This window comes from Ceratosolen solmsi, unplaced genomic scaffold (assembly GCF_000503995.2).
Source record: "Ceratosolen solmsi marchali unplaced genomic scaffold, CerSol_1.0 scaffold57, whole genome shotgun sequence".
Classification (NCBI taxonomy): domain Eukaryota; kingdom Metazoa; phylum Arthropoda; class Insecta; order Hymenoptera; family Agaonidae; genus Ceratosolen; species Ceratosolen solmsi.
The window spans coordinates 2,553,610-2,580,223 of record NW_011948427.1 but is presented as its reverse complement, the minus strand read 5'-3'; the positions used below and the strand labels follow the sequence as shown (position 1 = coordinate 2,580,223).

At 25.9% G+C, this 26,614-nt stretch overlaps 1 protein-coding gene across 1 annotated transcript in view; it reads right to left on the bottom strand.

Annotated features, from left to right (window-relative positions):
• The window catches only part of LOC105363423 (limbic system-associated membrane protein-like), a 68,238-nt gene that overhangs the window by 40,850 nt on the left and 774 nt on the right, over positions 1-26,614 (bottom strand). The gene's annotated exons all lie outside the window — the stretch shown is intronic.

Here is a 26,614-nt window from a genome sequence, read left to right as displayed (position 1 = left end):
CGAAATAATACTTTTGTACGTAAAAGTATATTTAAATGTAAATGTGTTAATCAATGTTTCAATTTACTACTAATATTAGAATGCTTACAGTATGTCAAATAATAACCTTATTCCAAAATAAAATGAAAATAGATAATTCTTATATTTACTATATGTCGTTCAGTAATTTGTTTACCAATAGAAATTAGTAATTATATTTTAAAAATGTACTTTTTATACTTATGCAAGTCATACGTAAAGCTAAATCTTATATAAATAAATTACTAATATATGAATTTTAATATTTATGATATTGGTAAAAGTTAAAAAAATTTATATTACATAAAAGCAAATCAATTTAAACATTTAATACAAATAATTTTTTACTACAAATGCATAAGTTGTTACTCGAAATCAGACTGTTAGAGATTGAGAGAATTTCTCGTGTTAATTATTTTGGGAAAAAACCAAGGGTCATAACTTTTATAAAAATTCTTCCAGGGTCATTGGAGGCTCGGAAAGTGGAATGAGTGACCTTTGATTTTAGCTAGCAAGAGCGCGGCGAGTTTGTTTACGCGAGAATATTTCAAGAGTTAAGATATTTGAAAACAATATCGAGTCGAAAAACATTTCCTAAAATTCCTTGTAACGAGAAACGCAGCTCGTGCGACATCGGGCAATTTTCGTCTCCTCAATGCCTTCAATGTCACGAGACATCACCCATACATTGTTGCCGCTTGCATATCCACACGTTGCCAATTGTACAAGCCAAGCGAAGACGTTTTACCAAGAACACCCCTTCACCCACCAACCCCCCGTCCGTAAGTCCGGGAGAGGGGTAAGTCGCCCTCCGATTGAAGGCGCTGCCGCTAAAAACACACTTTTCGACGTTGTCGTTGTCAAAGTTTAATTTCTTCGTTATCCGCGTGGGGAAGCCAAGTGAAAACTAGTGACCAAGTTTTTATTAATTGAGCCACTATCGATAGAGAAGAATCGATAGATACATCAACCCTCTTGATGCAGCTGCAGCGGTTGATAGGTCTTAACGCTATCTCCTTCTAACCACACTGAAAGGACCAGACTACCACCAAGCACGCACTCCCGGACATTTGGATCGTGAATCATGGTGAGCTACTCATCCCAGGATCAGATCAAGGACACCGTATCACTGTGAGTACAAAAAATCTGTCTGACCTATACTACATTGCCATATCCATTAAATAATATAAAACCTAATTCGACGAAAGGAATTGTGTGATTTCAATTGTCGACCACAAGGAGCATCTTTTATAGTGAAACATCCGTCACAGGAAACTTTCCAAGCAATCGTATCATTGTAATTAAACATTAAGATGCTTCCCATACATGGATAACGTTATTGTAAACAAATTGTAAATAAACCATATTTTCATCGAAAACGCACTATATTTTCTACAACCCTTCCTCTTAACTCCTTTCCGAGGATTTTCATTTGCTAGGGCGGGCGCGGCAGACGTAAACTATTGAAGCATTGACAGTTCGGGCCATAGAAACTACATCATTTTCGAACCCAGACTCTACTAAAGTTTTGAAAAAATTTTCAATATTGATAACATTCTTTGAAGTATATTTTTCTTTTTCTAATTCTGTATTTCATATAATATCTTATTGATGTATTATTATAATAATATTTTAAGATGTATAAACCATTTTTCTACACTACATTATACACTCTCGTACACCTATGTACAAATTTTAGTCGTTTTATAAAAATGTCGTTTATTATACTTGAAATCCGTTATGATTATCATTGTTAGATTACATAATATTATTATGATCAATCAAAATATGTAGAATAATTTGATTCTGTATCTTATGAAAACACGTAAAAACAAGGGAAACATAGTATTCTATTATAACAGTTATTTTAAGAGATGGATTATTTACTTTCAATTATAATTATTAAGGATGATATTTATTCTTTTATAATTTTTAATTTAAGAAATAAACATACATTTATGATTTTATTGAATGATAAAACTATTCGTGCATTATGAGTATAAAAAATAATACATAATTACATAATATATAATCGTATGTATCTCTAACCAATTTCCAAATTATGTGATTTTATAAAAATTTGATACTGCATGAAGAAATGCGCATACATTTCTTATATAAGAGAAGAAAACAAATTTGTTGCCTTACGCCATCAGGCAATACGATGGTTACGCACGCAAGAGTCTCGATCGCTTGAAAGCAGGAGAAAAATAGATTGACTCGACAAAAATCGTAGAAGGAGTTTTAATGTATATGTACTTGTGTGCATAATGACGGCTAACAGGTTACTCTTTAACTTTCTGATGAATCATTATGTAGCTAATAATTGAATTAAAAAAAAAATTAATAGATTTGGAATAAAGTCGATTTTGAATTCTAATAATTATCATGTTAATTTTCATAAACATGCGATATGAATTTTTTTTAAACAAGTTACATTATTACAAGCACAATATAACATTAAAAAATATCACGAGACCAAGTATGTCTTCTTAAAACAAAAACAGTTACATTCTATACAAACATTTGTGTAATAAATGCGTATTGTTATTACATTCGCAAAAGAAGATAAAATTTTATATTTATAGAAGTTTTTAAATATAAATTAATGTGTAATATGGTATATATAATAAAAAAAATTTGATAAAACTACTTATAACTTCCGAGTCAAAATTATTTCGATTTTCACTAGATTATCAAAAATTACAGAAAATATCTTATTATTCAATTGCTTTATTGAATAATTTCAGAACAGATTAATTTCAATCTCAATATTATTGTTAAGAAAATCAAATACTGAAAACAGTTAAAGGTAAATCATTTTTACGTGCAATTTGTATACAAATTATATCCTAAATTGAACGAATTTATTATTTAATAATAATAATGTTTTTATTATAGTTTTTCTATGAACATAATTTATATTTATATTTATTTATTTATTATATCACAAACGTATTTGTTTAAAAATATGTTTTCATAGTTCTGATTTTAACCCATTCAATTGAAACTTTACCCATGCATTATAGAATATAGTAAATGGCCCACATACAGGAATGCAGTTTTATTTTCCTAGATTTAACATTCCGTTAAAATTTATGTATTTATGCACAACTATAATTGGACTAAATTATAAGGAATATCCATCTTTTCTTAATATACATTTAATTAATTAATGTATTTAAAAAAATAATATTTCTTGATATTTAAATTATATGGCTACAGAAAGTTTAAAATTTTTAAATTAAATTAAAAACTATGCCATTCCTAGGAACTTTCAAAGTACTATATTGCATTCTTATCTTTAAAACCCTTGAAGAAAAAGTTATCTTAAGCATTTGAGAAAATTCATATCCCGACATCTCTTAAATTTAAAGCTATTTTTATTTACTTTAATAAATTAATTACATTCGTAAATGTTTAAAAATAATTTTTTTCACCAAATCAGTTTATTTTATATAATGATTGAACTGTAGTATATTTATATATATATTTAACATAGATTAAATCGCTTGCAATTCTAATTGCGAAAAGCTTTTCGATATACTAAGCATCGAAATACTAAAATATTAATAATGAAATAAACTAAGGTTAAATATCTAAATAATTTCTTCAAACTTAATGCTTCGGGATAAGCAAATATTTTTTGTAATACAATCTTAAATTTCTACTATTTCGAATACATTTATTCGAAATACATTTATTTCGAAAACAATTATTGCTATATTCCGTTCTAACCAATCCAATTATTTTAGATTATAAAATTACTTATAAAATTGACATTGTTTCTATATTACTATATAACTTTTCTAAATTGAAAATAATAAAGGTAAAGGAATGCATTATTTAATAATATATGTAATAAAACAATATTTTTATTAAATTTTGTAATAAACAATTGAAGACGGGCTATGTTTCAGTGCATATTATAAAAATTGTTATCTTTCCGAATGGTCATAGTCAATTATGTTATAAGTTTTAATTATCATGAATGTTATTTTTATTAAGTTTATAGCATTAATTTTGTTCTTAATATTAAAATAATATTTCTCCGTTATAAATAAATTGCAAAATAACCAGTCTCTTCTAATTCCAATATGTATAACCGTTCGTTACGTTAAAGGTCAAACATCGTATGCAAATGATGATTAACTTCACGAACTCTATTTCTGAGTAGGATTAATAAAAGTGAAGTCGAACTATGGATAATATATCAAGATAATTTACTTGCGTTATACAGATTAATCCAGTATGTATTTAATTACATGTATATTTAATATCAATTTTCTATAAAAATGTCTCGTTTTGTCAAGGATAAATCTAAATGTTTTTTGAGATCAAAGATATATATATATATAATGACTATTAAATGAAGAATAATCTTTAGATTATAAGGTACAATATAATTAAATCATTGATAAAAGTAAGACTTTACTTAATAATAACGTTTAATGATATATTTTTCGTTTGTTTTTTCAATTATCTATACAAGTTTCATTTCTTCTTATCATTTTCAAATAAATCATTAATAATATTTTACATTAAAAAATGTTCCTTGCATATGTTCATTTTTTTTTATATTATAACTGTTATAATTATAAAATTTAATAAATATTATTGATTCACAATCTAACATTGTATATATTTTATTAAGTAAACTTAATTACAATTTCTTAAAATAATTCTTACATATTCTGTTTTATAATTGTAAATTTATAAAAGTCACTGTTATACACTTAAATCGAAGGCATTGATTAATCATAAAATCTGAATATCCGATTTAATATTATAATATATAAATATAATACCCATATATATAAATTATTTTATGAATATATAATAATTATCTAATTACTTCAAATTTTCGATAACATTTGTTTAACTGTAGTGTTAGTTTATTAGTTAAAGTTGCGTCCAAATTGAATTTTTTATTTATTCAATGATTACATTAGCTTTATACCTCAAGTACATCATTTATTCTTAATGTGAAGGAAATCTGATAAAATAGAAAAATGGAAAGTTTCGAGCTTTACCTACTTTTCTTCGTAATATAATAGGCACTCGAATATATTACATAAAGATGTTTTGTAAAAAGCATAAAGAATCTAAGTTCGAGTTAATGAAATAATGAAATAAAAAATTTAAACTAAATTGCTTTTGTTACAAGATTTTTTATTAATAGTGATGAGTTAATCAATGCTTTTAATAATTAATTTGTTAAATGAATATTATGTTTTGAATTTTCTTTAAATATTTATATTATAATACTAATAAAAAAAAAGATAATAATGCTTATCACAGTGTTTTTCTTTCGATATTCGAAAAAAAATATTTTTAATGTGTTAATATATCTAAAACTTTGAACTTTGTATATATTAATAATTATTAAATATAGCTATCAAAACTACAATATAAAAATCTTATATCAAATAAAATTGAATAAAGTTATAATGTCTATTAATGAAGCTATTAATGTCATATGGATTTTTAATTAATTTTAAGGAATTAGCTTTATTAACTTTAGTCACATTAACTATATTTATTTGAAAATAAAGTTTAAATGAAATAACTTATTTAATATGTACAACAATAAATATACGATGTTTATAATATGTAAACAATATAAGGATAAAAAATTACCTTTTTAAAATACTTTGTACCGGAAGGATTCTTCAATTTTGTTCATATACAAAATATAAGAAATTTAAAAACTTATAATAATAAGATAAAATTATCTAAACTAGAATAAAAAATTTTTGTAGAATTATTGACGTTGAAATCTCTAAGAAATTTAGGTACTGAAAACAACATGAAAATCTTGTGACATCTATTATTTCATTATCAGAATTAAAGTATTTCGCTATAATGAATTAAGATAGAAAATAGAGAAATAAGGAAAAGCGGAAAGGTTCTCCAAAGTCAATTTTATAAGAGTGAAGCGCATGCAAATTATGCCTGTTCACAGGAGTTATAAATTTATTCGTGACTAAGTTAGTGTGCAAATTGAAGTAGAAAATGGCTCTTCGTCATACGTAATATTTCTAGGGCATATAATAATGTGAGCAATTTTCAGAAATATATGAAGTAATTAAAATATCGATGAAGAATGGTTTTCTTCCTCTGCAGAATATGATTTCAAGCTTCTTTTAAGACAGGAAAAAAGTAATAATCACAAATCTCAATTTTATAATACGTTCTTCGACCGTGTTTATACTGCATAGTTCAATTATCCATATATTCATATGTTAAATGTATCTACGTTCAATATCATTTAAGTTTCTTTTAAATAAATGTGATGATTCTATTTAATTTATTGGAGCGTTTGAGACGTTTTGCACTTTCAGTTTTAAAAGCCCAAATTACATCTTAATAATATATGCACCATTAATTCATTAAATAAATTCAAATAAATTAAATAAATTCATTAAATTTAATCAATACTTATTGTATCTATAGTCAGTGAAAAAAATTTTTTACTATTTGCATTTCATATATTAGATAAAAAAAAAAGGAATTAAGAGTTCTTGCAAATAAATGAAATTATTTTGAAAACTAATAACTACAATCAATATTCAGCAGAAAATCTAAATTAAAAAATTTTTTTTTTAAATTATTTTGCAAATTGTTTACATATTCGTTATGTATGTGTACGCGCTAGTTTTATTATTTATGTTAAAAGTTTATCATATTTAATATATTGATATAAGTAAATAAACTTATTTATAGAAGTAAAAAAACTGATTATAAATTATGATAATTAACTGTAGATACATTAAAATTAGGGTATACAAAAATAATTTAATATTTGTCTTTAATTGCAAATATGTAATTGCTTTTGTAACTTGCGCAACCAAGTTTATATCCAATGATATATAAAGTGTGTAATACCAAATTTATGAAAATTTCTCTCAAGCTATCGATAATTATCATAATAATTACATTTTGAAGTACAAATTCATATAAATTGAAAGTCAAACAAAAATTTTTTTATTGACATAAATCATATTATTATTTTTGTAGTTAGAAGATTATGGTAAACGTGCATTAGTCAATTACACAAAACGGATGAATTATATTTATATTGGTTTTTATCATGATCTCCAGTTATTTATTTTAATGAAAATGACAAATCAATTCCAGAATTGCCTTCAGGGAACTGTTAGAAGAAACGCGGATTGTATTTATGTTATTTCAGTTGTATGTTGGCCTTATGTTGTTCGCATGCGTCGTTCTACATCCACAAAGAACCAATCGTGACGAAAGGCCTTGGGGGTAAAATGTGTCCTGAGAAATAATCTTAATATATAAAAGAAAGAGGAAATAAGAGTATATTAAGGCTTACCATCTTCTTAATATTTACAAAATGTAAGAATTTTGAAGTTTTTATTTATTATTTTTAAAAATCAAAAATAACGTAATTGTACACATTCTAGTATAAAATTATATTTTAATGATTTGTTTAATCGTAGGTGTTATTTCGAAATGCATATTCTAAAACGAAATTTTGTCAAAAATATATAACACCCGACAAAATACAATTTTATTTATTACATATTGAAAAAGTTGTACGCAATTATATTTAAATACAATTGTCAAAGCAAGTTTCAATTTTTTATTTTGCAATTTATATTAATTTAAAAAATTCGTCATTTACAATAAAAGGTCATTCTTCAGGTTGTACTTTTGAAATCAATGTTTTTTAGGTATAAAATTGACTTTGTGTTAAAAAAATGAGCAAATGATGTAATATAAAGTAATATATACATTTTTACATTAAAAAAAAAAAACATATTATAAATCCCAAAAAATCGTTTTAACGAAAATATTTGACGTTGTTAACTTGAGTTGGCAAACATACATATTAAACCAAAGAAATTTTTGTCAAATCAAAGATAAATTCGATCTCAATTTGAGAAAAAAATAATATAAGATATTACAGTATCATTTATTTCTATATATTCTAAATATTTTTATGCTTAAGCCAATTACAACTTTAAAAATTTAACTTCAAAAACTTTAAAAAAAGTAATTATGTAATGAAAAATAAACTTTAATACAACTTTAAATTGTTGGTAGTAAAATTAAGCATTAGGTATCCGTATAATAAAAAGTTTTAAATTCAATCAAAAGCAATACATACCGGAAATTAGTAGATGTACAGTAAGCTCAAAATGTGTAGCTTACTAAATTGAACTTAATAAAATTCAAGAAAAACTTTAAAATGCATCCCGGATATTGAATAAAAGCTATAAATCTAAGATAATAAAAGAATCATCTTCAATTGTTTTTTCATTTTTAAAAATGAATTTTAAAATTATAATTTTTTGTAATTTGTACAAAAATAGTCTGCGCTATTTATTCAAGAAAGAAAATTTTTTATGAAAATTAACGTGAAAATATAGTTGATTTAAATATTGATGAATTTTTATAATTTTGTAAATTAAAAATATTGGTCTTTTATATTCTATAATTTAAATTTTGTAATTTAAAATTTATCTTATTTGTCCAAAAGTTGATCAGCTAAATGAAATCGTTATATGACTGTTAATTACGTAAATTGATATTGATTACTTGCGTTTTCTTCTCTGCGAGTAAATATAAAACTATTATAATATTATAAGATAGGTTTAGTTTTATTAGCAAAATTAATTAAAAAATTGATCAACAAAGAAAGTATCAGTATTATTATAAGGCGAAGTAATTAGAAATAAAACTAATTTAATAAATTCAAATTTTTTTAATCAATTTATCATTGCTCGTATAATAAAGTCAAAATAAAATTGGCAATAACTATGTTAAATACATGCCATGAGAATGTAACCCAATACTCTATTTAACAAGACCTTATGGAGTTTATTGAAAGAATCAAAACTAATCGCATCATACTCGTATGAAATTATTTGAATGTTTTCAAATGAAATCTAGGGCTAAATCACGAATTTCATTTTTTTAATTATTTATCAATATGGATAATTACTACTTCAGTTTTTTTATGCTTGTACTGTAAGTGATTAAAAATCGAAATATACGTCGTCGTATTTGTATGACTTATCAACAAAGCAGTCAATTAAAAATTCGTTAGTGATTAAAATTTCATTGTCTTCGATTAATCATACAAAATTTTCGACGAAGTATTTCAACATATAAAAAAGTATTAAAAATTTTATTCGAATAAGTCATGAAAATGTACAATTATTCAAAATTACGGTCCAACAAACAAACATTTAAAAAATATATTTTATGTAATTTATAGAAAATAAACTTGTAATTCACAAAGTCATTCAATATAAAGTATATCTATTATATATTCAGTTATAGTGTATTTGCTTATTAGAATAACTTGGATATATTTTCAGTAAGTGATTTATTAAGTATATTTGTCATAAGCTGATGTTTTTGGTAATTTATGTTACGAGTGCTTATCCTTTTGAGAACTTTCATTATGAATAAAAACTGAATCAATTGAAAGAGCAGGAAGGACATATATTTATACACATAGTGTATAAATTTCATGAAATAATAGAATAATAATACATAGAACAAAGCTCATAACAAATATGTTTGTCTAATTTAGAAATAATAGAAGTTTCAATATTTATTAAGTTAAAAGTGTACTATAATATATATTTTTTGTACATATTATTTAAAAATCTAATACTAATGAGAAATATATAAGAATACTTTTATTGTTATTAGAATTCATGGCTTTGAATAATAATATTATCTAGATATAACAGAATATTATCAAAAGTGAAATTAATAATATCCATAAAATGCATTTTGTCCTTCTAAGCACTAGTAAATAACAATCAATATTTTAGAAGTATTAATTATGATAATTCATTGACCTTTTTAAAATAAAAGTCAAATCAAGTTTTGATCATTAATTTGACTTTCTAAAAAATGTTCATCTAGTTACCTTTTGAACATATAGATTTAATAAATACGATATACATTGATTTAATCAACAAATTTTCTGTATTAAATAAAATTACTTTATAATTTTTTCCTAAAGTCGTCTCAGCTCTCTCCTCCATTTTACTTTCATGTTTTCCATCCTTCTTTGAAGTTCTTTGCCGGGGACGTTGTCCCCTCAAGCTACGACTATATTTTTCGCTCTCATCAGCTCATTTTCTCGGCAAAGTGGAGAACGACAAGTTGAATAGTCTTCAGGCTTCGAGGTGCGATGACATTTCTTCAGAAGACTCCGCCTGGCCTACCTTCTCTACCAAAGCGACCCGTTTTCATTTAAAGTACCCCGGTGTAATAATCCCAACTACCCCAGGTTCCCCGAAGTCACCGTAAAGGTAACTTTAATATTTCATCGTTACAAGAAGCCTGGGGGAGATCTGCGATAGCTTCTGTGTAAGCAACCTTCCTTTCTGGATTGCGCGAACGCCTCGTAGTTGATGCTCATACTGCATCCCTAGATTGCACTAATTGCGCGCTAACTATTTTGTTAGCTTTCTCAAGTTTCTCTGTAGATGATAAAGTGAAAAAGTATCATATTCTTTTAGACTACTTCTTGTTGCTGGTGCTAATACATTTTTAACATTGCCTATCTTATTAATGAAGTAGTTTTCAAATTGTATTCATAATCTAGTTAATAAGATGTTTCTTTATACAGGTACTTCAGCCAGGCTACCCCAAATCGTATAAGAACTTTATTTCCTTGAGAAGATTCGTCATTATATTTTTAATTCGATTTTATCGTAAATGAGAAAAAAAGCCAAATATTCATTGTACAGAAGAAAAATTATTTAGCCAAAAGCGAAACTAATAATTCAAACAATGTATATATAATATAATAAATATTTATTATGAGCATGATGATAAATAAAAACTTCAAACCCATCAATATTATTTCAATATTTTCATATAAAAAATAAAATTGAAAAAATTTTAAATGTTCAATTTGTTTCATCATATTAAAACATCATTTTCTTAATAAATAGCAAGAAAACTTAAAATAATTGTGCTGAATTTATTAAATATAGATATTATAATTATATCTTTCATTTTAGTTTATAATTATTGGTTATTATTATGATATATAGTGAATTTAACATGAAATATAAATAATAATATAAATTAAATTAAATATTAGTTAAAAAATAATTAACAGAGTTTTTACTCTATTTAAAATTAATTGAAATAATTATTATTAAATTTGTAATTTATATTTACACGGAATAAAATGTATAACAAGATATTCGAGGACAAATTTTATATTGTATTATTAAAAACAATTAATATAAAGATTAAATAAATATAATAAATATAATACAAATATATTTTACAAAAATTTACTAGTCTATATAATACTAACATAATAATAATAATAATAATAATAATATATAATTTTGAAATGCCGAAAATGAATATAATGCACTTAAAAGGATTTTCATACCGTGTGTCTGAAAAGAGTTTGTCAATTTTTTAATTAGTAACGATATTTTTATGTAAATGTTATTAAATTTTAAAAATTAATTTGATAATTAATTATTTCCTAACTGTTATTTTCAATTTTTTTTTTGTTTTGTTATTCTTTTATTTTTATTTTTGATTTTTAATTCTTAAATTAAGTTAAAGTTAACGTAACTTACTATTACATTACATTGACATTGATAAGTATTATATATGCAAATATTAATCGTATAGTATGGTTACTGTATATCCCGTCGTTGCTAAATCAAAAGCATGATAATACAATATCACGATATTTATTCTTCGAGAGTAAAAATGTTGCTGATTTAACATTATTTATAGCTCTGATTTACTTTTTAATTTGAACTTGAAGATAGAGAGAATCAGACGGGAGATAAAGATCAGGTGTTTTGCGTATCGCCTAAGGAATTTCGAAGTACTGAGTTCTCTATTCGCTTGTTTCATTCCTCCTTCTCACGTTCTCCCGCTCCTTCGCAATATAAAAACGAAGCTATTAAAATAAATCACTTGACAGTTGATTTATTTTTTTGATTTTTATCTGAGTAAATATTTGCAAGTGATTGACGACCGACATAGATATGTGCATTCATATATACTTTTAAAATATAGATGTAACTATAAATAATGAATTGTTTTTTACTTTATTAAAAAATGTTTCATTATTTTATAATATAATTTATGTCTAATAAATAATATGCGAATAATGATATTTTATTATAATTAGAATATTAATTATAATTCTACAGTAATTTACTTGATATAATTATTAGAAAACTTTAGAAATTGTTTTATGTACAAATTTAATTATTTATTATAAAATTCTTATGAATATAAATTGAATTTAATTAATTTAATTAAATTATCTGTAAAATTATAAATACATAATAATTATTTTCATTCATCTCATTTTATCTGAAATTATGCTTTTCCTATAAAGTAGTAGATAAAATAAATAAAAAACAACATGGAAGAAAAATCAATATAAAAGAGATGAAAGCAAATAAATAGAAACCATGACCAATACAATCTTAGTGACATCCAGGCTATTCGATAAAATTGTATTTAGAAAAGTACTGATCAATCACTAAAATTTGGGCAATTAGGTTGATTCTAATACTTGCTTTTAAAAGCTCATCTAGTGCATCGAGATACTTTAACGACACAACAATACAAACTAGTACGCGAATGTCAGGACTACTGTATTCGTTTTGTCTTTATCTCTCTCTGCTTCTCTCTTTCCCGCACTTTCCCGCTCTTTGACTATTTCTTTCTCTTTTCTCAAATAGGGACAACCCACACACATTCACACGCTGTAATAGACATGCGTAAATTGCTTTTAGTTGATCGATGAGCTTACCCAAGTTAATCTCGTACATGGCAATCTCTTCCCTTTCTTTATTTGCCTTTCTTTTCACTCACCCATTCTTTCTATTATTTATCTTTTTTCTTTTTAGTATTCTACTCCTTTTTATATCACTTCATTCTTTTTATATATTTTTCTTTCTTGATCTTTTTTACTCTCTCTATCTCTCTCTCTCTCTCTCTCTCTATTATGCGTACATATTCTTGTTTGCTATTTCATTATTCCATTTGAAATGAGGCATAAATAGCTTGTATCCGTCATAACGTACTTTCAATAGTATACTGAAAGGATTGCCTCTCTAATACCGTTGGACATCTATTGATTGCACATAATTATTATACACGTCATATCGCATCAGATATTCGTGCATTCATTTGTGTAAACATAATCGCTTGCGTGCCGTTGTATACATCAATAGTATGGATGCATAGACCACAGTTAGCTTCAACTATGCTCACAAGTTTCTACGTCCATTCGTTGTAGGACTTTTGAACTATTCAACTTAGCTTAGAGACTATAGAATGCAGATTACAATCTTTGACTATTTATGGATGCATATGGAATCTTACTTAAATTACGTTAACCATGTTATATAATGACATTGCTGCACCAAATTATCAACAATGTGTGGTACAAATACAATTAATAATTTATATTCGATTTAACTTCCAAGTCAAGCTAATAGAAAAATAGAGGTAATAGAGCAAATAATAATAATTAATAATATATCGATATTTTCATTGATATTTTCTTTAACGATAAGCTTTTCATTTAATTTAAAATACGATTATACGATTTATATTCATAATATATTATTCACAAGCGCAAAAACTCATAGGATCGTGGACACGTTCTATTATATTTTTTACTCTCAAAATATGTATGTCAAAGTAAAAAAGATAGGCATATGTAGGATAAGGATATGGGAATAAGTAGATACTCGCGATAAAAAAAAACTTAATAAAGGAATGTAAGAGACAGTTTACAAGAAAATAAAAAATTAATCATTTCGTTTTAAAAAAATGAACACAGTTACTACAAATATTAATTCTCATATGCTAAATCATAATTATTTTACAATAATTATATTAAATTATATGAAAATGAAGAATTATAATAATAGTATTATTATCGTCATTATGATTTCCATGACTTTCTAAATAATTAACATGAGAATGCCAACATATAATATTTTATCATGAAAATACAGTTAGACTAGTAAACTAAATTTTTTTACGTTCAAATTTTATGATTTTCCAATTTAAATTGATCGCTATTATCTTTAGTTACTTTACTTTAGCTATGGAAATCACAGGTAAAAACTAATTTACTAAATATAATATAGAATATAATAATTATACTATTTCCTAAATTCTCAATTTTCTTTAATCCAGTATACTATAACAATTCTTTTTTAAAGTAGCGTTGTGTAATGAGGCATTGTAAGAAAAATATAGTCCAAAGAATGAAATCCAGTTTAACTATTTTATAATTAATTTTACAAATTTATATAATTGAAATGTGCGAATATACTGATGGATTTAACTAGAAAATGAATACTCTACATTTATTTCTAAACAAATTCTAAAAAAGTAAAATATGTTATTTTATTATTATTTTCTTAAAATATCATTTACACATTGATCCATATAGAGTGTCACAATAAAGTTTTAATTTTTTCTTTTTAAATTTATAATTATAAAATGTATCAATTATTTCATAGGGAATGTCTACTTTAAACAAAATATAAAAAAGTACTATTTTACGAATATAATTTTTATTTATACAAAGTGCATCAATATGTAAATTAATTTAGTAATCAATATTACGATTTCATTAAATTTTCATCTTATTTTCTAGAATTTCTCGACTGAACAATATTCTACTTGTCTAAAATTTTTCATAGGTTTTTTTATATTTTATGCCTAATGCTGAATATATAGTATAGAATTATATGAATATATATATAATATACAGGAATAAATCTATAAGATCTAAATTTTTTATTTGAAAATAAAATTATTGTGCAAGAGAATTTGTGTATTTAAAATTGTCAAATTTGATAAAAGTTATTCACGTTAGTTTCAATATTTGATAATATCAGATAGAAATAGTGCGTACAAAAAGTGTATATATTCAATTAATATTATTATTAATTTTACATTATAAACCATGAATTATAAAATTTTACTATGAATAAACACTATGTGCTTCTACAATGCATAAGTAATATTATATTGACAATATTATATATTATTCGTATTGGTTTTGTAAAAAAATAATTTCTGCATTATGACATGTATTTTTTAGAAATAAAAATGTTTAAATAAAATTGGTGATTGTATAATTGTTTTTGTAATTAATAATCACATATATATGAATTGTTAAAATTTTAATTGCAATCTAAACTAATATTCTTCATTTTGTTCATTAAATAAACGTATAATTTGATAAGTCCGTTGATTGATGGTGAACAGTCAAAATAATCAGCAAATATAAAATTTTAGTTTTAATTGCACGAGTTGACGCTTCTAAGCGAATACGATGAAAGATATTTTATGGCGTTAATTAGTTATAATGATATTCCTCTATTTCAAATTTAATTGACTCTCCGAACTCTCTTCTCTTACTCCACGCTAATCCCGTTTGAAAAAGTTTTATCTCGGCAGCATTGCAGTTCCCTTAAAAAACCGAAAGCTTTTCACCTTTTTGTTAGAAATTTATAGGAAAGAGTAGCACACGCTGGTTTAAAATGAATATTTTATTGCCACGCTCCGATCTTCGCTCGTCCCTTAAATGCAAAAACGCTTAATTTTCGATCCGACGGAAGCTTTCGTCGGGGTCCAGGTGGCAGGGACGGGGTGATAAAAGGAAGGGAAAAAGTATGATACACGGCTACGTATACAAGTCCTGTAAATTACACGGATTTGCGTTTGCCATAAATACTTGGTTATCACAGTCGGCGCGGATCACCCATGATATTCACACTTACGCATACGTAGTCTATCGCACTCTATCCGTGGGATAAACATTCGAGATTGCCGGTGGCGGCTTTCCATTCATCCAGGAGTCGAATATCAAATGCAATAGTTCATCACATGCGCGGAGTTTCTGCGAACAGCTTATATTTTACCTCCTTGACCCGAAAGCTTTCACATAGACCATCTCTGATGGTAATGAATATTCTTTCCATATTAATGGAATGAAAGGAGGTTTGGACTATCGGCAAACTTTGCACATCTTATAAGCTCAAGATGTCATGGTATCTATAAATTGAAGAAATTCGTAAATCTTAATCTATTAAATAACGTTCTCCAAGTAAAAGTGAATGACTTCATTTTGTATCCGAACGACAGTGGTATAATTAATTATACGATAAGTGTTTACTTGAATTTCAATATGTATGCTCAAAAATTAGATTTTTATACATTTTTAGACAGAACGGATTTTTATATTTATTAATTAGAATGAAAATTCTTTAAACGCGTAAAATGATATATGTTTTAAATACATAATAATTAGAAGAAGAAAAGAATATAATGCATCATAAACTATTTTGAAATAATATTATTATTTCATGTTCAAACGTACAAAAGTAATACAGTTTATAAATATATTTTTAAAGATAAAACCGATATTCCATCGAGTTATTTGATTGGCGTATTAAAATTAGATATCAAAGTTTATTAAAACATACTTTCTGTTTTCAATAAAAAATTTCCATTCCTTTTACTACTTAAAAATTATTTGAATTTATTTTTAATAGAGATTGATATTCTATTAAAGGAATTATTTTAAATCACTACATATTTACTCATTTTAAAAATCGATATGATTCCTTTATTCCGATACTTAAAAAGTCAATTTACGTACTCCACGTATTTTTATCACACATTATCGTTTCTATGAAACCTATGATAAGAATATAATAAAAATAAGCAATTTTATACCTCATTTCGTAAGACTAAAAAGCGGGGTAAACCAAAGGAGCGATTTATCAACGATACCAGCTTCTTCACAACATAACGTCCTCAAAATCACAGAAAATTCAGCATATAAAATGGCAGTTAACATGAATTATGATTCACCGGTGTCAGAATGGGAAATATCATTAGTATTTTGCAGGATATAAGAGAGTGAGTTGACGTTGGTTGCGAGGGAGTGTGACGTGTTACTACTGCGCGATAAAATTAAAACGGTACAATTAAAATTCAAACTGCGTCCCGCTGTCGCAGCGCGTCCCGGACTCGCCGAGCGTAAAGTCGCAATGTCATAGTTGAGTCGTAAAGCGCGACGTTAGGGCTATTACTCCTTGGCCAAGTAGTAACGAACTTGTAGAATATCGTCTGTTTTAATATCGCACTCGCGTGCGAATTCGCAAATATATACCAATTGCAGGATATACAATTTTGCTCAATCGGCATTAAATCGTCATATTATTTCCATTACTGTCCTTTATCGTTCTTTTAAAATATTTTTTAAAGGTGAAATATAATATTATGCTCTTGATGAAAGGATTCGTTATCATTAATCGTGATGATTATTATTTGGATTTTTTTTTGTTACATCGTTTACTGAAAAACTAATTATTAATCATAGATATTTAATATTTAATTCCAAATAGCAGTATTTTATTATTTAATGCATGAAAGAGAAGATTTCCATGTGTTTGAATTTTCATAAAATTGAACGCATTCCAACTAAATGCAAATAAATCTCTAAAAAAAAAAATTCGATAGGCAATTAAAAATCATTTATATACATAAGACTGATAGCTTCAAGTACTTTCAAATTATGTTGATTCAACTTAAATTCTCATAAATAACGATAATTCGAGAATTTGTCAAAATGTCACGATTATTATGTGCTCATTTTGTAATTATATTTTTGTTTTCATAGAAGCCTTTGAGTTATGCTGAATTATTGATAATTTCATTGAATTTAAATTAAATAAATACAATTTTTTTTTAGAAATGTGTATGTCTAAAGTTAATGAAAAGATGAAATATATCAAAAGCCATTAATTTAACAACTTACATATTTGAATAAAAATTTACAGATTTAATAATGCAAAAACTCACACACGCATATATATATATATATATATATATATATATAAATTAAAAATTAGTATTTAATTTAATAACACTATTAAGTCATTGTAGAAAACTGCTATTGTTTTTTAAACTATATATAAATATAACATGTGAACTTATAGGCATATTCAACATTATAGATGTATAAATAAATACAAGTACATAAAGTATTTATAATAATATTTAAATATCGTGATTTGATGACAATTGATACGTAAGCTTATAGTCTTTAAAGATATAATTTCAAAATTTTTGTCAAAAAAATAGAAACACGCACTAATTATTTATCAAATTTCGAACTCAGCATTGAAATATTATATAATAATATAAATACCGATTCATATGTGTAGGTAGTGCTGTTATGCACGTACTACCATTACTACTATTTCTCTACTTTTAAATATTAGTACCATTTCTATGCGAACGTAAATTCTCATTACATTAAATGAAGTAGTAAAAGCTGTTTCAAATTTTCAATTTAAATAAATTCATGTATTTAAATTCGGTACATAATTATATGTCACAAACTTTTCAATATGAAATATGTAATGTCTATCAATTGTTTATAGTTAGTCGACTTAATCGATCGATATGTTTATAAATCAAATTTATTATCAAATCAAATACATAAGCATTCTCGAATCAAGGTTTTATTAATCTTTTGTATCGAATGTGTAATCAATAGCTGATACGCTATATTAATTGTTTTCAAAGTATTAAGTTTTAATACTGCATTGTCAATTTTGCTTCAAAATAATTTGGATATTCTCTTTAAAAAAATTAATTATTTATTTAAATTTATAATTGTGCAAATAATGTATGTCATTGTATATTATTAGTCGAGATAATTATTAATCGTATACAAAAAAATTTTTCAATTTCAAATTGTTCTTTTAATTTTCAATTATTAAAATGTCTGTCGTATACATTAAAAGTAATGACGTATAAATTTGCCTATATATACAATTTAAGATACTTAATTACAATAGAATATTACAATATATTAAATTACATTTAACTTAAAAGTAATTTTATTATTTTATTAAATTAAAGATATATAATAAGTTATTTTGAAAAATGTTTGTTTTTAAAGATTATTTTATCGAATATTAGTTTACTTTTATACAAATCATCGATAAATCTAATGTAAAATTTTAATAATTTTTTGCTACTAATAAAAAGCGATACCTTTATTTCCATATTAATAATAGGGGGGAGAAGAAATTTTATACGTATATTATAATTGTAGTAGTAAATTAATCAATATCAATATGAAAGTACAGTAGCAAACAATAAATGCAAGAGAAATAATTTAATAAATAATTTCAAAATTAAATCTCATTAAGGAAAACATTAAAACAGGAAATATTTTAAAAATTATAGCTTTATTCATTATTTAAAATTTTGGATAGGAATGAAAAAAGAAAGTAAGATAAGAAAACAGCAAGGAAAAATCAAAGGAAAAATTCAATGTAAATCCAAGTTTAACATTAAGTTTTAATGTAACACAAAAATCTCAATTCATTAAATTAAATTACTTATGTGCTATTTTATTATTCGTTCCATTTTTTATAATTTCATTGATTTAATGTAAGAGAAAAATGTAACTAACTACGGTTCCAGAGCAAAATTATATAATCATTTGAAGTAATTTTTTCCTTTTTACCTTTTTTTATATTAATATAATATTATTAATCTTGATTTTATCGCCTAGATATCATATCTAAATTGAATAAATAAATAATATATTAAAAGGATAAATAAATATAAGTCATTTTGACAATTTAAGAAAATAATTCAGAAGTAATCTTAAAAAGGTATGTTATAATATTCATATTACGTCAGCATTCAAAAATAGACAAAATCCGATAAGTCTAATTTATTAAAAAGTATTTAAATTTAAAATGACTAAAACATGGTGCGTGTTAGAAGAAAATTAATAGACATTTAACTACATAAATTAAAATTTTACATTACTACATACTAATATTTAATATTTAAGTTTAAAATGAAGAACAAATTTGAATATATGTTGAATAATGACATGAAATCCAATCCTACAGAAAGTATGTACCATGGATTATTGAGCTCCAACACATATTTATTTTACTTTCGCCTCGAACATTACGAACTCTCCTCGGGATACATTCTGCCCCAAAGGCTTTTTAACGTAGTGTGTACTCGACATAGCCGAGTTATTATCTCCCACCCCCACCCTCTCATCGTTCCACACGCACCATCAGCATTTCGCCTTAGATACGAAAAGGCGCAGCTCCCGTACCCCCCCCCCGTTGTCCAAGCAACGATAATCTCCACTATTTCCACTCCAATTGAGCCAACTGAAGAATACCGCCACTGGTTTCTTTGACCGCGCTGAAACATTCTCATAGTTACAATATGCAAACAGAAGACACTGGTTGTGCAATGTTCAGTTTTACACTGTCAAATAATAAAAAGATCAAGCTTAAATAGGATCTTGTGGTTTTTAAGTGTTTGTTCGTTATTGTATCGAGTAGTCGGCTATTGGATTTTTGCAGTTAATTTTCTTTTTTATACCATTTAGCATATGTTTGAAGGACAAAAATTTTATGAATTTTTTGCTAATTGATAAACAACTGCGGCATACTCTTTCGCACCCTGATTATAAAAGCTTCACATTCACTGTAGTAAATTTCTGTACAAATTTCTGTTCCTCTCCCTACCCCCTTTTCTACTCTTTCTTAGCTGCTCTAGTATGGCATACCTACACCTACCTATACCATCGATGCTTCTTCAATGATGATAGTAAGCCGTATAACCGTTAAGTTAATAAAATTTTCCGAGACAAGTATTATGAGTAGTTATCTTCAAGAAAATACTTGCATTGCTGGCATAAATATAGACAGTCGTTGATTCAGGGCCTTTGTGACAATTCTATCGGTTTAACGGCATTAAGACAGATTTTCTTATCAAAGGTGCCATAGCATTAACGCAGATTTTCTTATCACTGGCACCACAGCATTAGGACAGATTTTCTTATAGAATCCACCAAGGCATTAACACAGATTTTCTTATCAAAGGTAACCATGATTGAATCTTACCGTAGATCGTACGTTCAAACTTAAACGATCCCATATACTTTTTATATGGCTACGATAATATTTTTATGTAGTAAATTAAGGCAATATATACGTTTTCAAATATTTGCATTAGAATATGTCCATAATATATAAATATGATACAATTTATTAATTTTATTATTCAGAATTGTTTTTAAAATTTTTAACAATGGTACAGTAAAATATTTTATTTATAATTATTATTTTTTTCATTTTATTATGTCATTTTTATATTACATTGCGGAATATAAGTAATTATTCAAAAGACTTGAATATGAATCTATGATATCATTATTAGCAAATAAAATGAGATATTTTATAAAATATTATCTTTTTCATATATTTTAATACATGAAATTATTCGATGTATATTTATGAAATATAAATAATTATGAAATATGAAATTGAATGCTATTTTAGTTAGGATATTAGGTAGCATTAAATAATGAAGTCCCATTCAGTAGTTCAGTTCAGTACATTATTGTAAAATGAATCAATTATTTCAGAATAAATGAATTGACATTTCACTGAACGCAATTCTTGATTATTTAAATACAAATATATAATGGAAAGTACTAACTTATCATAATATTGTGGTCTGAAATCTATCCATTTAAATAATATTAAATTTTCTATGTAATAAAAAATTTGAATAATAATATTAATATTAACGTCTTTTCAATATTAAAATGAACGTAAAATAGAGATTTTAAAATCGTTTGAAGAGTGTATTAGACGGGGAAGAAAACTATGTTAACGCGTAATGACGCAAACAATCTCCATATATCTGCGTCCAATTATCACACTGTGCGAACTCAATAGAAATATAAGATAGCCGTAAGCCACAGGTGTGTAAGTGTCAGAGCAAGAGTAGATGACATGCACTGTGTCCGTAAAGGGCTTAGTCGGCATACGCTTGAGTGTGTGAGAGGTCTTATAACCAGAGTAACGCCGGGACGTCTCTATCTCACATTACGGATACACAAATCTGCACGCTACTGTAACATCCAAGCAAATGCATCGTCTCTATCTAAATGGGGTGCACTATCTTAATTGTTTATGTTTATATGTTAGAGTTTAAATCCTCAATTTATAATAAATATCTCATACCTATTGGTCATCAAATATCAAGAAAAGTTTTCAATTAATGAAATCTGTCAATGGGAATGTAAGAAAGCACGGTTGTTCTATAACGCCTATAATGTATCCAATAAATATTGGCGATATCAAATTTTGCTGTAAACTTTTTGCAAATGAATTTCCGCGTATGACTGTTATCGCATCAAAGGATTAACATTAAAATCGTTAAACCATAAATTCATATCTGCGATTCCTATCTATCTAAGCATTATATTTATCAACTGCTTATGTTTCCTCAATATCGAATATCTGTGCATGAAATATTTGCTCGTTTAATCGATTTTGTATATTTTATTTTGGCTATTTAGTCGATTAAATTTTAATCATTTAATATTTACTGAAAGTATAGATAAAACATTTTCATACTTTTTGCTTTTAACCAAATATCTTTTTCTCTTTAAACTGAATATGTTTGCATATAAAAAATTTAATAGAAAGACATATATTAATGTGACAATATATATATATATATATATATATATATATATATATAGCCAATTTGAAACATAACGTACAAAATTCAGGAATTATTATTTTACAATGATTTTTTCATAGCATTTAATTAATTAAAAAAGTACATTAATCGTATAATTTTTATACTAACTTTTTCATCTATATGACGTAAAATTTAAATTAAAATAATATTCAAAACTTTTTAAACATAAAAATTGTCTTTACTACCAATCAAATTTGAATTTGTTGAATATTCTTGCGATTAATGGTGTAACTTGTATATTATAATGTGAAACGCGCTCGAAATATTCAACCATAGTGTACGTGTTTATTTTTTATCGTGCATACGTACAGGCCCAAATAATACATTAATTATATTATAATGGTCATCATAGTTGTGAAAGAAAATTGGAAATGTTGATAGGCTCCAACATTATCCAACTTCATCTTTTGTTAATTACAATAGTAGCCAATTATATCGAAACAACGCCTTTTAAAAATATTGTTCGATGACACCTCTACGTCAAACAAATAAACATATATTGTCCCACTACCATATTACTCAATTATAAATGTTATACAATTGTTATTAATTATGAAATAACATACTTATATAATAATTTATTGAATAATCAAATTATTCATTTCGTTCATAAAATATATATTCAAATATTTTGTATTCATATTATGGAAATTCATTAATTAATTATAATGGGAATGAAGAAATATTTGATTGATAATGATCGATTAATTTTCATGAGAACTATTACTTGTGAGATTCTTAAAAATATTTTTAAATTTCAGTGTAAAAAGTAATAAGGAAAAAGGTCAAATTCCAATACAACAATATATCTTCTAATATTCTAGAAACAATATATCTTCTAATTTCTAAAACCTGTTATAAATTAGTAAATCTTTTTTACATTTTCATTTATACACTATTTATTTATTAATACAAGAAAAATATTTCTGAATCTTTTTGTCCAAAGTTCCTTGTACATTTTTTAAGTAATAAATTAGTACTTACTATTTAAGTTATGTTTCAAAATAATATTTTTACATCTATTTTATAATAGTATGTGTTTAGAATTAAGTAAAAGACCACTAGGATGTTATGTGTTAAAAATGCGTGGGCAAGTGGAATGGTTAGTGCATCGATTGAATATTTAACACATCTGTTTCTTATTACTGTTTATTCCGTCTACTTTCCAAATAAGGGGATGATTATTGTTGATGAAGTTTATAGATGAACCTTTGTACTCTGTGGCGGTTGGCACATGACGTTAGTGTGCACTTCGTTTGGAGGTAGGAGGTTGTAAAGTTCCTGATCCTCGTGACGTGGTGGCCTCGATGGTAGGTTACCCTGAGAAAGGAGAGGTTGTAAGGCTCTTACCACTTCTTCGAGTAGTGCCACGTGGAGAATCTGCTACTGCTTCATGTGCTTGGGTACAAACGGCTTCTACTAAAAGTTAGGCTCAACACGGTATGGAACTGAAGGGGCGACGCAGGCTTCTCGCGTCGCTCGGGCCAACATCTTCTTGGGCTCGGACTGGCTACTGGAGATACAGTGTGAGCTGGAGGAATCGCACTTTTCTATTACGAAGATTACTGACTGAGCTTCCTTCGAACTCAGCTGTTACGATGTTTCTTCCTTCGTTGCGATTTTAGCGTGAGTGTTTGAATATTGTGTTTTTCCCTCATAAATAATTCACTGAACCTGGTGTCAACTTGAAATCCGTCCCCTTTGTTTCCAATCAGAGCGTGCCGCTTTTGGGCGGCATGACTCAGTATGCAAGCCTTTTTTCCCACTTCCGATGAAATTAAGCATTTTCAATGACTACATCAAAAAAAGTGTCTAACGGCTGCAGCGCCTTCAATTGGGAAGCTCATCCCTTCCCTTGGGACTTGGCGACGAGAGGAGCTGAGCTGCCGGTCAAGCGTCGCTGCTTGATTTGTACAATTGGCAACGTGTGGAGTACTTGACAACAATGTATGGGTGATGTCTCGTGACATTCTCAAGGCACACGCATCCCGACTATTGCCCGATTGTTTTCAAATATCTTAACTCTCGAAATATTCTCGCGTAAACAAACTCGCCGCGCTCTTGCTAGCTAAAATCAAAGGTCACTCATTCCACTTTCCGAGCCTCCAATGACCCTGGAAGAATTTTTATAAAAGTTATGACCCGTGGTATTTTTCCCAAAATAATACACGAGAAATTCTCTCAATCTCGAACGGTATGTATTAAAAATTAATTTAGTATTCTTAACGTTAGAATGAATGCAAAAAAATATAAACACGCATATGTGTAAATGTTTAGATCTCCCTCTATTTATTTTTTACTGTACTGACGAGTGTTCGTATGTTTACGTTAAAAAAAATTTTACATATTAACTTCATTGAAAGTTGGTTTTTCAAAGAATTTGTGATTTTTATAATATATTTTCAATGCAGAACAAATAAATTATAATATAATGCTCAATAATATAATATAAAATAAATTATGAACTATTATTTTTATGATATTGTTCGAATTAAAGTAGAGTTATTAAAACAACAATTTATAACTGGGAAGACTCATTATGCTGACACACATAACATATGTGGTGGATTGTTTTAAGACAACTGGATAAATATACTGTAATATAATTTATATTTTATAATTATATAATTTATAATTTCTACCATTATCACTTGCACACAAGACTCTTGAATAATTATTTGCAATCAGTAGATTTGAAATTACCGTACTCTTAAGTTATATTTAATTTAGTCAATAATTTATTGAATTTAAACAGTGTGAATTATATCAATTGTCCTTACTAGCTTTAATATACTATACAAATGTACATTTGTCAATAATCATTATGCAAATGATAGTCACAACAAATTTGCCTGAGGCAATTGTAAAATTTTATGTTATTGGTTTTATTAAATATTTACTTTAATATTTCTCCATTTTAATCAATACAATTTCATTAATCGACAAAATCGATAAAATATTAATATGGCTATAAAAAGTTTAAATAATCAATATTTCAAATAAATATGAAATTGAAATACTTATACCATATTAAAAATTGTTTGAAAAAACATCTTAACTTTTGTTCATTTTTGCATTTAAACATAAGTTTTTAATTTCATCAGTAAAAAGAATTTTACCCAATATTGATGTAACTCAATTATCAAATATAACTGTATAGAACAATGTGTTTAAATAAAATATTATATTTAAAAATTTTTAGCAAATGTTTTAGCAGACTGTAATCAATCATTTTAGCTCCCTAATAATTTTCTAATAATTTTCTAATAATTTTCTACATTTTCTATAAAAACTACTGATTAATATCAATTGTATATGCTTAAATAAAGCTTAGGATTCTTATGAGTTAGTAAATAGAGATTCTTTAAACACCTTTGAGGAAACTAGATCGAATATGTATTCTAAATGAATTCTAACTATATGTCTTACTAAACTTATAACTATATTTGGGGATCAATTTTTAATAATCACTTATCAAATTATGCAAACGAAAAGTCTAGCATATTAAGTAATAATTCAAAAGATTCTTTTTAACAATGTGTCGTACGAAATGTGTAGTTAATATTCGATGAAATGGATTTTAATGATGATAATTATCAAATGAAATATTTCGAAAGGTGCATTATGAATGGAAATAAAAAATATATAATTATTTATGTAGGATACATTATGAATGCATTATTGCGAAGAGCTATATATTATGATGTATTACTTTCGTTTTAAAATAACACAGTATGCGTTAAAATACCATTTAATATCTACTTAACAAAATTAAAGCTTTAACTTTGAATAGTATTTGTGGTTGTACTGCAATGGAATCACGCAAATTAAATTGTGTCTAAACAATTTATTTTACATAACATTCTTATAAATATATATAACTATACCCATAGTTTGTAATACACGCACAGAGAAAGTAATAGAACTAGATATAAAACACAGAGACAAGGGAAAG